General features: G+C 36.2%; 1 protein-coding gene across 29 annotated transcripts in view; it reads right to left on the bottom strand.

Moving 5' to 3' along the window:
* R3HDM1 (R3H domain containing 1) overlaps positions 1–16,152 on the bottom strand; it is a 187,877-nt gene that overhangs the window by 123,244 nt on the left and 48,481 nt on the right. For 2 of the 29 annotated variants that reach the window (XM_054477843.2, XM_054477845.2), the window contains exon 1: positions 12,963–13,118. The exons of 26 other annotated variants lie outside the window; for them this stretch is intronic. The gene's annotated coding sequence lies outside the window, so the exon portion shown is untranslated. Of the gene's footprint in view, positions 1–12,962; positions 13,211–16,152 lie in introns of those variants that run through there. One more of the 29 variants, XM_063647409.1, reaches the window with a different exon arrangement.

Here is a 16,152-nt window from a genome sequence, read left to right as displayed (position 1 = left end):
GAGAAAAAAATGAACAAAATATAGGCATTCAAGTATATATCTCAGTTCCTACTATTACTGAAATTTAAAAACTGATTTTTTCAGAATCTTTGTCAACCTAAGAGAGATGGATATATGAGCTCAAAATTCATATTCAACTTCAAAAAAAAATTCTAATTGTCAGCATGCTATTTATTAGGGACAAGTCAGAGATGTGCTTATATATAATTCCTGTGCTACCAGGTAGATAACCAGAGAAACGCCACATGTATATTTACGTATGCACAAAAAGGATGGCACTTACCTGAAACCATAAATGAAAGGAAATTACAGGTAAAATTAAAGGTCATAACCTTAAAAAAGTAAAACTATGAATGTACAATGATATATAGGAAATCTTTTTATAATTTTTGGGTGGGAAAGTCCTTCCCAAGTGTGACACCAAAATCTAGAAGCCATTAAAGGTAAATAGTTATAAAACTTACAACAAAGTTTCAAGATTCCTATATAATAAAATAGAACATAAACAAAAGGCAGATGATACATATGAACTATTTCCAACACGAAAGGGTCAAAATGTTGAAAGTAAAGAAGGGCTTATAAATCAAAAGAAAGAAAAGGAGGGGAATGACAGGAACAGGTAAGCTAAAAAAGAATACAAACAACTACCACCAAAACCAAATACTAATACATATATTTACCATGTGCCTGGCCCTGTGGTAATATTTTTCATAATGAATTCATTTAAAAATCACACAACAGTTCTAAGAAGTATGTCCTATTATCACTCTGTCCTACAACAGATTAGGAAACTAAGGCACATAGAAAAATCAAGTAATTTGTCCAACGTCACACAGCCAGTAAGTATAGAAACCAGGATTTGAATTGGACAGACTAGTGCTCCATTTCAGGCTCTTACCTGTAATACTGTATCATCATCTGTAGGTACCAAGAAGAGGGGCAATTTGTGTTTACGGAGCACTTTTATTTCAAGAGTAATTATGACATGGTAACTCCTTTGTACTGGACTTAAGACAAAGTAAATTTATTCTTTTCACATGAAGAGGAGCTATGTATTTTTTTGTGTGTACAAGAAGATAGTACTATTAACTTTGTATTAATGGTCACCAGGAGTAATCACCACCAAACTATCAGAACTGCCACGAATTATATAACCATTCTATTTCTTTCTCTCAATCCTCCTATTGCCTGTGATGATGAGTACCAACTATGAAAACTTGGGTGGCAATAAGGATTCAGGGTTTGTGGCTAAGGAACAATGAGAAGGCAGTAGCCTACAAATGATAAATATGCATGGTTAAGTACCTTCCTCTATGAAACAAAGCAAAGCAGAATTAGGATCAACACTTTCAAAGGCAAACTAGTATATATGAAGTCTAAAGACAAGTAGTTTCTCTAGTGAAAATTTTAGTTAGCAGTATTAACAAAAATGCAATACTGATACTGACAATTCAAAATATCACTTATTATACTTGGGGTCTAAGTTTCGGTTTCACAACACAGAACTGAAAAGTTTGGTAGCCCCAACAACAAATACTCAAATTTCACACAACGAAAGTCAATTTACTCTAGGTTAACAAAATATTTAAAAATCATTTAAGTTAATTTATATGTGGGTAAGAAATCTCGCTCCTATAGGTAAAAATATTCTTCACAAAAATATTTAGGGGAAAAAGAGTTACATTATTGATGTTATCTGAACAGAATTTGGCAAAGCCCAAAAAAAAGGGTTGTTGCTTCCTTATCACTATCTAGTTATCCAATCCCATTTCATTAGATAAGATGTTATGTTTTTTCTCTTAGAGACAGAAATATAACCAAGCAGGCACATCTATAAAGAAAATCAAATGCACAAAAGCAACCCATATCAAGTTCTCCCTGAGGTTATAAACTGGCACAACCAAATTGGTCAAATGCCTCTAGAAAGAAAGGCGAAGAGCACTGTTTATGCTGTATTTAGAAATAGTGGAAATTCACATTTGCAGTCACTTTGTCAGTCACTTGAACAAGAATATAAGCACTGACATTTCAAAATGTTAAATGTGCATGTGATTTGTAAACAGTTACTGTCATCTAACAAAAATTTACCAAATAACCACAGAAGGCACTATAGCTTTAACGAATATCAGCTACATTTAAAAAGAGTAAAGAGAATGAACTTCCTTGACCTAAAAGGGTTCGTTAAACCATGAAGAGGTTAATGATGACACTTATCAACAAATATAAATAATAATTTTAGGAGGACATTATAAGCAAGAAGCAAAGACTTTTGGTAGTTGAAGAATGAGAGAGAATAATTTATTAGTGGAGTCTTGTAAGACTATATGAAACAAATTACTTTTAGGGAAAAAGTTATATGGAGAGGCAAGGTGTTACATGAATGTGCTGCATTCTGAGTGGAGAAATGGGGAAGACACTGAGCCTCTCATACACTGTGATCCACTTTAGAAAACAATTTGTGCTATCAAATGAATTTTAAATCCCACATAACCTATGACTCCACATTTCCACTTCTGGTGTAGATACACCCTAAGGAAACGCCTTATACAAAGGGACATGTACAAAAATATTCATTGCATTGTTTTATTTAAAAGCAAAGAATGGGAAAGACCAAATGTTGTATTAATAGGAAAACTGTTTTTTTCTTTTTAAAGTAAAAACAACTGTGGCATATTCATGTTGCATGATACCATGAAACGATTAAAATGAAAAGAACTAGAACTACAGGTACAAATATAAGTCCAAAGAAAAATGTCAGAATGTTTAGTCAAAAAGCAGAATGAACTCTACCATATAATGTAACGTATATAAAAATTTAAAAACCACACAAGCATGGATGGGAAGAGTATATACCTATTTCATCTTAGTAATTACCTTTGGAGAGGGAAATGAAAGGGATTGGGTAAGACAGAGAAGGGACTTCAAATCACATCTGTATTATTTTATTTTAAAAAAAGATCTCTAGCCAATATAAAAAAGGTTAGCAACTGTTAATTCTGAGTCGTAAGTACTGAGTGTTATAATGCTCCTTTTTTGTTTATGACATTTTTCATTAAAAATGTCCTGAAAATAAATGAGAATAACAAAAAATGTGGATATATTTGAAATTAAGATTAGAAACTTAGTATTAGGCTGGGCGCGGTGGCTCATGCCTGTAATCCCAGCACTTTGGGAGGCTGAGGCGGGTGGATCACTTGAGGTCAGGAGTTTGAGACCAGCCTGGCCAACATGGTGAAACCCTGTCTCTACTAAAATACAAAAATTAGCTGGGCGTGGTGGCGCACACCTGTAATCCCAGCTACTCAGGAGGCTGAGGCAGGAGAGTCGCTGGAACCTGGGAGGCAGAGGTTGCAGTGAGCTGAGATCCCACCACTGCACTCCAGCCTGAGCGACAGAACGAGACTCCCTCTCAAAAAGAAAAAGAAAAAGAAGAAACTTAGTACTGATCCCAGGAGCAACAGGAAGCTTAAGTAATAGAGGAACACATTTTAAGAGAAGCCAGGGAGAATGATTTTAGCTACAATATAGATTAACCCTGTTCTTGCAAACAAAATGAAAGTTTTGATGGAAAGTGACTAGGGTTTAGACAAAGAATTAAAAGGTGAAAGCTGAAAAGGAGAAAAGACATTCCATTCATTCAGTCTCCAGACTGGATACTATGTACAGAGCACTGTTCTAGGTAATAGGGATACATCAGTGAACCAAGCAGATGGGATCCTAGAACCTAAAATGCTTACATTCTAGTGCAGAGACAAAATACACAAGATAATAACTGATTGCAATATGTGCTGTGAAACCGGTAATATTAACAGCAAACCCTTAAAAAGTTACTTATTATTTACTAAGCACTACTCCCAATGCTTTAAGTGTATTAATTCATTTAATCCCCATAAAAGCAGTATTATATAGTTTGCAGCTGAGGCAGAGGAAGATTAAGCAGCTTTTTCAAAGTAGCAAGACTAGTAAGGGGTAGAGTTAAGATATGAACTCAGGTAGTGTTGGCTCCAGAGCCCTTGGTATCAGCCACTACCTGTACTCCATGTAGAAATGAATAGATTAATATAACAGAAAGTAACTAACTGGGGGAAGCCAATTCAATAAAGGAGTGGTCAGGGAAAAGGTAAGGGCTGTGAGTTGGAAGAGTTATGAGAGGACACACTGAAGGTGCAGGTAGTGCTCGCTACCACTAAATATAGGAAATATATCTGGGAGGAAAATGGATTTGATGGCAGAACGATGATTTCGGTTTTGCCTACAGTTAATTTTAAGGTGTCTTCAGGACATTCAGGTGGAGAAATCTAACAGAAAATTGGATATATAGACTTGGGGCTCAGGAAAGAAGTCAGCTAATGTTATTTATTTGGTGGAGAATCACTATATAGATTGAAGTTTTGAGTTATCAACGTCAATGAAGTTGCCCACGAGCCTTCATTGAAAAGAGTAGGTGTGGGATAGAATCCCTAGGGAACACTGAACCCTTAAGAATTGAGGAGGACATTGGAAGATCACAAAGAATATACATGATTTGGTAATAAAGTTAGCAGGAGATGCGAAGTTAGAGGAAGGCTGTCGGAATGAAAAAGTGTGTAGGCCACAGAAGCCAGTAAGGAAAGATGGGGAGAGGCTAGAGGTTTAGGAGGGAAGAAAGGTAGTAAGAAGGAAAATCTGAAGAAGTGGGATGAAATGAGAAAATGTAATCAGAAGCACAAATTGGTGAATAAGCCTGAAATGTATACATTATCCTAAGACACTGAAGGGAATGTGGCAGGAAAAGGAGGGAATTCATACCTAATAAATTTCTTCTTTTTTACCCCGAACCTATTTGCTAGAAGTGAGGGAGCCGGGATGGCTGTAGGGCTTGTGGAGAATGGTGAGTGAGTCACTAAGGGGTGGTTCATTAAGGCCAACAACAACATTCAGGACTGTTTTGGCACAGTCCTTCTAAGGAGAAGTCTGTAAACTACAAGACTGGGGGTTTCTCTAATTCTTTGACTGAGGGCATTGTAATGAGTGAGAGTGATGCAAATGAGAAAACTCAGATGCTACTTGGCTATAGAATAGGCTAAATGTTTTTTCACAGCCATTTCCAGATCTGACTTTTTATCACTGTATGGTATAGTAGCTTAAGAAACGTAATTTAAAATGCCAAATCAAAACATAAAAAGCTGGAAATTAGGAATGCTAGAGTACTAAAAGAACTATATATGTATCTTAACATAGCAGCGATCCTAGTTTAAGTGAAAGCAAAAGCTAAAGGAAGTGTTTTCACTGGAGAACCAAAGCAGGAGAGATGTGGGAGACAAGCAGCTCCTGGTGCCCAGGTGACCAAGCCCACCACAGAAGCAGGTGAATGGCTTGCCTAACTTCTCTGAGGATGGCATGGTGCTGGTACATAGAAAATTCTAGAGAAGGCCAGGCACAGTGGCTCATGCCTGTAATCCCAGGACTTTGGGAGGCTGAGGCGGGCGGATCACTTGAGGTCAGAAGATTGAGACCAGCCTGGCCAACATAGCAAAACCTCATCTCTATTAAAAATACAAAAATTAGCTGGGTGTGGTGGCGTGCACCTGTAATCCCACTACTTGGGAGGCTGACGCATGAGAATCGCTTGAACTGGTGAGGTGGAGACTGCAGTGTGAGCCGAGACTGTGCCACTGCACTCCAGCCTGGGTGACAGAGTCAGACTCCGTCTCAAAAAAATAAATAAAATAATAAAATAAAAAATAAGAAAATTCTAGAGAATATGGTACCCTGAAGACTAAAGATGCTGGGAACATTAAGAGATACAACCTTTGGGAAGGACATGAGCTAATTCGTGGCAAACACTAGCAAAATGGTAGTGGGCAGTGGGCCAGAGAAAGACAAAACTGGAAGATCATGAAAGGGCTGTTCTTGAGCTCATGGGGAGATCCTGGATAATCCTAGGGACAACCTGATGAGATTCTAAAGGGGTTTAGATATCGGCAGATATAGCTAAGAGACAATGTAAGAAAGTCAGGGCCATTAATTTAACCCTAAACCTGAAGTTAATGACCTCCTAATATAGTGCTAGTGAGGGTAAAATGTATTTTGCCTTAATTCTGAACCTACCATAGTCCAGGGTTATACTGAGAGCTCCCCATGTATGTGCTAAATGCAGGACTGAAATAAATAACTCAGGGTGTAATATGATCTGATTGGCATGAGGTAAAATCTCTTTTAAAGATTACACACAGGGCCAGGAGTGGTGGCTCGCGCCTGTAATCCCAGCACTCTGGGAGGCTGAGGTGGGTGGATCACTTGAGGTCAGGAGTTCGAGACTAGCCTGGCCAACATGGTGAAACCCCATCTCTACTAAAAATGCAAAAATTAGCCAGGCGTGGTAGCAGGCGCCTGTAATCCCAGCTATTTGGAAGGCTGAGGCAGGAGAATCGCTTCAATCCAGGAGGCAGAGGTTGCAGTGAGCCGAGATGGCACCACTGCACCCCAGCCTGCGCGAAAGAGTGAGACTCCATCTCAAAAAGAAAAAAAAAAAAGACTACATGGAGGTAGAGTATGGTGACACATGCCTGTAGTCCCATCTACCACAAGAAAGGATCCCTTGGGCTCAGGAGTTTGAGGGTACAGTACACTACGATGGCGCCACTGCATTCCAGTCTGGATGACACAGCAAGACCCTGCCTCTTAAAAAATAAAAATAAAAAAAATAATAAAAAACTACATGGAGGAAAAAAAAACCCCAAACTGGTATTACCATCTAGTCATGCTTTGAGAAATAAACAGCAAAGAACATTCAAAAGGTTTGGATTCCTGGAAACTGAGCTATGGATAATAAGGATGTGAGAGGAGAGCTTAAGATAACAGGCATGTAAGAGAAAACATAGATTTTTTTTGTTTGTTTCCATACTGGATTGTTAACAATTCATTTTTCAAAAAATAATTCATTCTTTCAAAAGTGATCCATTTAGAGATGCTTTTAAGATACAAAATCAGCTAAAGGGAAGTGGTCAGAAGGAGAAAGATCACTTACTCAGTCTTGACCTCAGAGTTATCTCACATATAATTACCATAAAAGTAAATTACTTCCCATATAGGGTACACCAAAGACATTCTCAATAATTGGAAAATAAGATATTGTGTAATGGAAAATTTGGCTGACCTTTGTCCCTGGTATGCAGCTTCTAAATTCTTGGAATTTCTGGACTGATGGAAATGTCTTTGTCATTCATGGTGGGTCCTGATAGTGTATGCTAATGAGGTTACTCATGGTGGGTAGTTTATGTTAAGATGGTGATTCCAGATGGGGACTGGCTGGAAAGACTAAACATGTTAATTAGAAAGTTGGGGCTTTGAGGAATGTGATAAACAGTCTGACTTCCAAGGAAGGAAGTGAGGCTGGATATTGAATTCAGTTGCATGGCCAATGATTCAATTAATCATGCCAATGTAATGAGATCCCAATAAAAACTCTTAACACTGAAGCTTGGGTGAGCCTCCCTGATTGTCTGCAAATGAACAAATGCCAATGTGCAGGAAAGACAATACATCTTGACCTCATGGGGAGAGAACAAAAGCTTTGCATTTGGGACTCACCCAGATCTTACCCTGTCTGTCTTTCCTTTTGGCTAGTTATGGTTTGTATTCTTTTGGTACAATAAAGCTCTAATGCTGAGTGTAATTTGAGTTATTCTAGTCAATTAAACCTGAGGGAACCTCCAAATTTGTAGCCAGCTGATCAGAAGAGTGGCCTGGTGGCTGAAGTGAGGGCAGTCTTGTGTAGGACTTGTCTGGCGTAACTGCACATTAGTGTCAAAAGTCATTGTGGGTGCATAATCTAGTCTCATTAAGTTACATTCTTTAATGTGTTTTGTGCTTTGTTCATAGCATGATAATGTTGGTAGTTCATAAGTAAAGGTGAACATCATTATAAGCACAATCTTGGTTTCTAAAATTTAGCCATTCAGAATGCCATCAATGAGTAGGCATTTGCTTTACACAGACTTTGGCAAGTGCTGGACTATTTATAAGAAACCCTCAGTCTTACGGTATTTTAGCTAGACTTTGATGTGGTGTTTCCTTCATGCTTTCAAAATTCGATTTCACTTGATTTATTTTTCTCTACACTACTAATATATAACTAAATGAATTTATCTCTATGTACTTTTTACCCATGACCAACATTTCATTTTTATTATAGGGTCACAATGAAAATCCTTTACAGGTCTTAAAGGTACAAAGCTTATCATCAAAGAATCTTAGCAAAATTCACGCTGGGCTCCTGGCACATTAACCCACCCAATGGTTCTTTGATGGCTTAAAATGTGAAACTTCACATTCTCTAGCAGTTGAATCGGTAGATCTAACATGACCCATTTCCTTCCTACACCAAAAAATCTGTTTCCTTTATAGGATTTTAATTTAGGTTACAATTGGTAGACATTCGGTTTCATAACTACTAATGTGCCACCCTTTATTTCTTGAATTGCCAACTACATTTTTTTCTAATAAAGGATCACAGCCCTCTCAAGAAAGCACCTAAGGATTACGTTAGAAGGAAAAGGCTAGAAAACGTTTGATTTCTTCTTTCTGTCAAAGAGCATTTTGTGGCCAGTAAAAATAGCTTAAAAACAGCTTGAGGTAGAACAGGTGCTGTCTTTCAGCTGCCATCATCTACCTCCATACTCTATAAAAGGATGTGTACAACAAAGTGCAAACAATTTTACAGCTTGAAGGTGCTGCTGCTGGGCATGGGTGAACACTGCTAAAAAGCTCACAATCTCTCACAGTTCACACTACATACTATACATGTAGAGCTAGCAGATATAATTTCTCTTTAGAGTACCTGTCCAATTTAATTGGCTCAACTTCCTATGGCTTTGCACAAAACACAAAAATTCAATGGGTTTAATGCATTTCAGATTTGATTTTTTTTGTGGCTTTATTTCCTAGCTATGTCTACCACATCAAATTGTTTTAGTAGTTATTCATATTTAACCCATGGGTTTCTTTACAATTGTCTCATTGGAGCTCAAGGGGGCATACAGTTTTCTATTTTTGTTGTCATTCATTTTCTACCTGTTAAGGAAAGCTGTGGTTTAGCCAGCACTCTGAAAGTACCGGCATAAAAAAATGTTCTGCTCTCTCTCTCTAGTGACCCCAAGCTGAAGTCTGACATCTGATGTGCCTAGTAATCAGTCACTGTATATTTTCAAACTACTTCAAAAAACTGTATGTGATCTCTGTTGATGTGTCTGCTATTGTAGAGGTACTACATAACTTTCTAAGCATTTGAAAATGAAAAGAGAGAAAATCTAAAATTAACAAAGCATATTGAGCAATGATTTATGAACACTATAAAGCAGTGACTCTTAATTATTTTTGGGCCATGAAAGGATCCCTCTTGAAAATCTTATTAAACCCAAGGATCCTCTCCTCAGAAATGCAGCTATCACATGTGCTTACTCACACATGTATGTTCACAGTTTATACATGCTTTTAGGGACTGCTTGGTTCTCCAGAAGCCTATACATGAATCCTAGCTAACAACCCCTTTTTTGTATCTATGTATATTATAATAAAATGACATGCATATTTATAAGATGACAGATTTGCATCACATATATTATATAATGTAACATTTGCATAATATATATTATATAATGTGACAGATATATTATCCAAGTCACTTTATAGCATACATATATAAAATATAAAATAAGGGTTAAGTAGGATTCATATATAGGCTTCTGGAGAACTAAGACCGTGGAAACATATATTTATTATATAAACTTGCTCTGTTCAAGTGAGAAGGTGGGGATGAGTAGAGCAGTGCTAACTGGGTTTCAGGCTTTTCTCTATTTCCTGAAGTACTTTTGTCATACTCTGGGGCTTAGAGGAACTCAGTTTGGAAAAAATAAATTATATTAACTGTATTAAAGATCTCAGTTATTAATCAGAAGGAGGGTTGGTCAGCTGTAGAAGTATGGCAAGATTTAGAGATGATGATTTTGTTGGTTCTGTTTCATTCCCACCTTTTGTCCCCTACAACCAGAGGGGGATCACAGAGCAGAGATGAAAACTATACAAAGCAGGAGAGACATCAAAAGAATGCAGAAACAAGGAATGCTACATAATTTCAGAGGAGGAAGAGCTGTATGTGAAAATGACATTTAACTCAGCTCTGAGAAGATTTTCATCTTATACATCTTTCTTTGCTCTTGAATACTTTATATATATAACTTGTTACTTGTAAATCTAATTTTCTTTCCTGATAGCTCTATGCTAGTTATGACAAAGCCATACTGCTATTAATATATACTATGCTTGCATCAAATGGTATTTTAATCTGCTTTACAAAATGAAATGAAAACAATATAATGACAGGTGCTAGGTTTGTGATTATGTAAACAGGTAAATGCTAAATGAGTGTCTGTTCTTCTATTTTAAATACTCAGATACAAAATACAAAATCTTGAGGAAAACATTAAAAAATACTCTGTACTGTTTTCGCAACTTTCTATAAATCTATAATTATTTCAAAACAAGAGGTTAAAAACAAAAGAAGAAAATACTCGCATATATCTGCTGTTAACACATTTGAAAAATACAGATGGTATAAAAAAGTCAATACAAGTTTTAAATACAAGCTTACCCATAATCTGAAATATAACTATGAAGTGGGGAATTATCTCATGTATCCTTAAAAGGAAAAAATTTTAAATTGCTTTCTATAAATCTTAAAAATTAATGGAAAAATCCTTTAAGAGAAAAATAATTCCCTTTAATAGTAGCCTAACACGTATATCTTTAGAAGACAAAAAATTTTTAAATAATGATTTCAATCCACTTATAAGACCTCAAGCATAAGTTTCTCAAAATTAAAAAACTGAGCAAACAGTAAATCATGTTTATTTAAAATATAGTATTTAATTTCTTTATCTAACGGTTTATTAATTCACCAAAAAATTTAAATTTACGTGCAGATCTGGCTCCAATGAAAACTGAAAACCTGTATGAGAATGAAAATTTGCAGAGTGAATGTGTGTGACTGAAGCTTAGACAGAAAAGAGAAAGATCTGGGAGTAGGGTGGGAAAGGGAGCAGAGTGCCAAGAGAGGGAAGGACCGAGGCAGAGAGACTGAAAGAGGTGTAGCCAGGGAGACACGCAGATAGAGACAGAAAGGTAGGGAGAAAGAGAGGCACGGAGCAGGAAAAGGATGAGAGAGGGAGAAGAAAGAAGGGCACATAGAGAAACAGACAAAGGAAGAGGGAATGATGGACAGAGACTAACAGATAGGGACAGGAAGAGACCAAGACACAGTGGGAAAGCAAGAGACAGAGAATGGGAGATACTGAAACAGACAGGGAGAGACAGTCAGAGGGGCAGAAAAGGAAAGACAGAAAGAGAAAGAAAAGAGGAAGGAGGGAGGTAGAAAGATAAAAGAGAGAGAGAGAGATTAAGACAGATTTAGTCAGAAAGGGAGAGACACCCTGAAACACCAGGTAGATGAACAGAAAGGGAGACAGACTGAGACAAAGTAGGAAAGACAAATGTAGAGGGAGAGGGGGAGAAAAATGGGTGGGGATAGGAGGAATGGAAGATGGAGGGAGAGATGAGATAAATCAAGAGGGAGAGACAAGTATTCAGAAAGTCAAACAGAAAAAGAGGGAGGGCAAGATAGAGACACACAGACAAACAGAAACCTAAAGGAAAAAGAAGAAATGAAAATGAGGAAAAGTATGAAAAAGAAAAGCAGAATGTGACAAAGGATGGATAAAAGCAGTTGTAAGTAAGAACTGAGAGTATGTGTTGCTTATTTTAATTTTTTCTTTTATAGTTCTCAATATAAAACTTAAAATCTGAGGCTTAAAAATAATGAAATTCTCTTGGCATTAGGGTGAAGCAATGCATCTGATAAAAGACCCTAATTTTAATAATAGCTATTAATATTTTCATGACCCTAATTACTTACACAGTTGGGAATCAGAAATAGACAAAAGAAAGAGCAATGACATTCAGCGTTGATAAAAGGCCATTTAGTGATTTTCTTCCTATTTCCTCTAGAAAAGAGATGAATTATTTCTTCAGAACAAAATAATTGTTTCGTAAATGGAGGGGGAAGGAATTCATATCATAACAATTCCAAATGCTGTTAAAATTTCAGCTAATTCCAGATAAAAAGCAAGCAAAACTCTCAAAAACCTTCTAAACAATTCAATTATACACTAATGGACATGTGTTAGTCATTCAGTATCACCTACATGATGAGATTTCAGTTTTGAGGAATCAAAATACCGAGGTAAATGTCAAAGTTTTCAGACTGTATAATTAGGAATAAGATACTCCTCAAAAATTACACAGTTTGATTAGCATTTGCTCTCTTTTGCAATGTGATATCTGATTATGTTAATCATAGCAATGACAGATCTAGGTTTTGCTGTTACAAGCACTTTAAAAATTATTCCACCTCTTCCCCCAAAAGGGTGGAAAACCGTTACCAGGAGTTTTGAAAGTTAAGATTCTTAGCTTCTTAATTTCCAAAAGTCTCATTCACATTGTATTTGTTCCACAATAAAATTTTTAAAATTGAACAAGCCATATAGTATGTCTATTTTAAGATGAACTTGAAAGAAAAGTCATTTTTCCAGCTGACAATTTGCTGTGCTATACATAAATACCAATTAGCACACAGGTAAACCATTCTATCAGTAAGTTACAAGAAATATCAAACATGTGAGGGGTGGGGAGAAGAAATTGGTGCTACAGCTGAGAAGTAAATGACTCTACTTTTCACTCCACCAACCTAAACAAATATATTTTTGCAAAAATAAATAAAAACAATTTCAAAATGCTCACTTTCAATATAGTAGAATTTTATCACACATCCTCTAACAAAAATTATGGTACTAAGTGAACATGAATACTTCTTCATGTATCAGATTACCTTCTATACAAATTTAGCAAATGAATTAAGAGTCACATACCTTCATTGTATTGGTATTTGCTTCATCATACAGAGTTAAGAAGATGTTCTTTCCATAGTACCTGTAAACTGATGCTCTGCATTGCTCCTCTATAGAGCTCACTGCACACATCCAGCTGATTAGTCAGGCATTGAGAGTGCCTGCTAGAGCAGTCTAAAGCACTTGCCGAGGAGGACTCAGACAATAGAAAGTCAACAGCTGTATGTTGTGATGTCAGTAACACTCTAGCCAGTCACCACCCAGAATATCTGAAATGCATCAGAAGCTATATTGAGCTCTTCATTAGCAATTCAGAAGCAATGATGCAAAAGCCCATGAAACTGTGAATATGCAAAGACTGTCAGGATTTTTGAGATTTCTCGCTATTAAAATATTGTTGCACAATGATGCCTGATCCCAGGTTGAAGAAAAAAAGTTGAGACAACCATGTTTTTCTATAATTCCTTAAAGAACAAGCCATAAATAATTTAGGTATGGTTAATATATCATTTTTAAATTACTCTCTTTGACACTTTATTACTAACAAAAAGCCTTAAAAAAAGGCAATTTGTCTATAATAGCTAACTTCCTGTGACAGTTTTGCATCTTCCAACTGACTTTACCTGTCACAAAGAAATAAAATGAATTAACAGCACAATTCCTTATTTCTTAATCTGTTTTTGCTAAAATTAAAATAAGCTTGCTTATTCTGGCAAGAGCATCACTTCTTCATACCAACAGATGGAGATAGCAATAGAACTGGGATCCGAGGACAATTCTGCCTCGTGTCAGATGCTTGTTGGCTATATTAGCTCAAGTGGCGGACTTACAAGAAAAGGAATCAACCAAAACCAAATTTAAAAAACAATGTTTAATAATTATAAGGCAAACAAATAAGATAAAGAAAACAGAATACTAATTGTATCTATTGGGCAACACACTGAACCAGATGAGTAGGTTTTCTGGATTCCAACTATTGTTTTCTGTGATAGCTGGGTACAGCATGTGCCTCTGTTTCCCATTTTGTTAAACAAAGATCATACTTTCCAAAAGCATACAGGAATGTTCTAAGGATCCATCAGACAATGCTCATACATTACCTGCACTATGTGAAGAAAGATCTGTACACCAACCAGAAATCCCTTTTCTATGTCACTAAAATGTTAAAAGTCATGTAGAGTTTATACAACCTTACAGATTAATAAACCAGCAGTGCTCTTTATACCAACTTGACAAACACTAAAAGATACCAGCTTTATAGTATAATGTGAAAAAATATTAACACCTCTCCAAAAATAGACTCAGCCCTAGAAGTAGATTGTTAAAAATACATAAGAAATCCACAAAATCTTCCTAAATCTTCAAACAACAAAGGTGATGAGGCAGCTAACAACACTGAGACTTATCTGAGAGGCTTCCCACTGATTTACCTAAAATTTCTCCAGTGTACAATCTTTTACTGCACCCTGTACTTTCTGGTAAAAATCAAGTGCCAGCCTAGGTACCCAAAAAACAAATATCCAAACTCCTGACTTTTCCCTAAAGAATTACCGCTTTTGCCAAAGGGTATAAATGATTTTTTTCTCAGATAAAATCTTTGTTACTTATGAGAAACATATTTCAAGGCAGCTTTTCTTAAAAACTGTAATAGAAACTCGTTACGAAACAGATGGACAAGCTAAAATGCAGAATAATTAAGCAACCCACTTACACTGTAGCAAAAACAAATGAATATTTTCTACTACATTTCAAAAGATTCTCTCTCTCTCCAAGCTTTGGAAATTATTAGGTAGGCCTTATAAACTCAAGTAATTGTGAATTAGTGAAAAGTCATAATTAAAAATATCTTAAAATACAGTTTTATTGCTGTCAAGTAGAGGCCTTCCTCTATTATGAAGGGAAGTAACTTAGCTGTTAATAGTGAGCTTTAGTGATAATAAACTGTTAATTTAGGAATAATCCACAACTTGTTAATAAGACAGAATCTTATCTTTTAATATTCTTTTTGGATGCTACACTGGTAATTGTATGAGTTGGCTTTGTCTCTACCTTACAAATGTTAAAACACAAATATGAAACAGGTTTAGGTTTCTAATGATGTTGTGGAACTGTGCTTAAACATGCTACTGAGGTCAGGTAATGAAAACTTTCAAATAAATCCTCAATAACAGAAATTTGAGTTAATATTTATTTATTTATTTAAGACAGAATCTCGTTCTGTCACCCAGGCTGGAGAGCAGCGGCGCAATCTCAGCTCACAGCAACCTCTGCCTCCCAGGTTCAAGCGATCCTCCTGCTTCAGCCTCCCGAGTAGCTGGGATTACAGGAACCTGCCACCACAACTGGTTAATATTTGTATTTTTATTAGAGATGGTGTTTCAGCATGTTGGCCAGGCTGGTCTTGAACTCCTGACCTCAAGTGATCCACCTGCTTTGGCCTCCCAAAGTGCTGGGATTACAGGTGTGAGCCACCACACCCAGCTGAAATTTGAGTTAATAAAATTTAACTTTTTGCTTGCACCTTAAATTTTGTGCTATCCATTTTGGAATGTCCAGCAACTTCTTCTGCAAAAACAGAAGTATACTGACTCTACAGGGTTTAACTGCGGTTATAAGGTAAAAAGATAATACCCATCTGAATGATAGGAACTGGGGCAACTATGGGACTAACATCAGAAATTTAATTATCTAAATCTAATTACTAACATGGCTGATAAACTTTCTTCTTAATTTTTTCTGGTGCCTTAGCTCTTGCGGAACTTTTCAAAGATCTCAACCTTTACAGGTAAAGACAACATTTGAACCTAATCCTCTCACATACTTCCTAATACATTCTAAATAAAAAAAGCAAATGATTACTATAGCCAAGGGCCATCTTACGGTAACAATTTTTTAAAGAAATTTAACACATCTCTTGAAGTAGAAAATCAATATTTTGCAACCATTAAGGTAATCACTGATTCTAGCAAGGATCATAAATAGATGACAAAACCTATTAGATGACAGATGGTCATTGAACAAGATAATCTTTGGTTACTGATAACTTTTAATTTCAAAGGTATGTTTTCTACCAGCAGACTCTACCTTAATCAAGTGATCAAATTTAACATCACCAATAACCAGGCAGGCTAACCTTTCATGCCTCCTGATATAATGCAACAGGGAAAAAAAATCACCTATGCTGTATTTCTCCAAAAATATTTAATCTGAA

Source organism: Pongo pygmaeus, chromosome 11, assembly GCF_028885625.2.
Source record: "Pongo pygmaeus isolate AG05252 chromosome 11, NHGRI_mPonPyg2-v2.0_pri, whole genome shotgun sequence".
Classification (NCBI taxonomy): Eukaryota; Metazoa; Chordata; class Mammalia; order Primates; family Hominidae; genus Pongo; species Pongo pygmaeus.
Note: the sequence above shows the minus strand (reverse complement) of the source record. Positions and strands in the feature narration are given on the sequence as shown.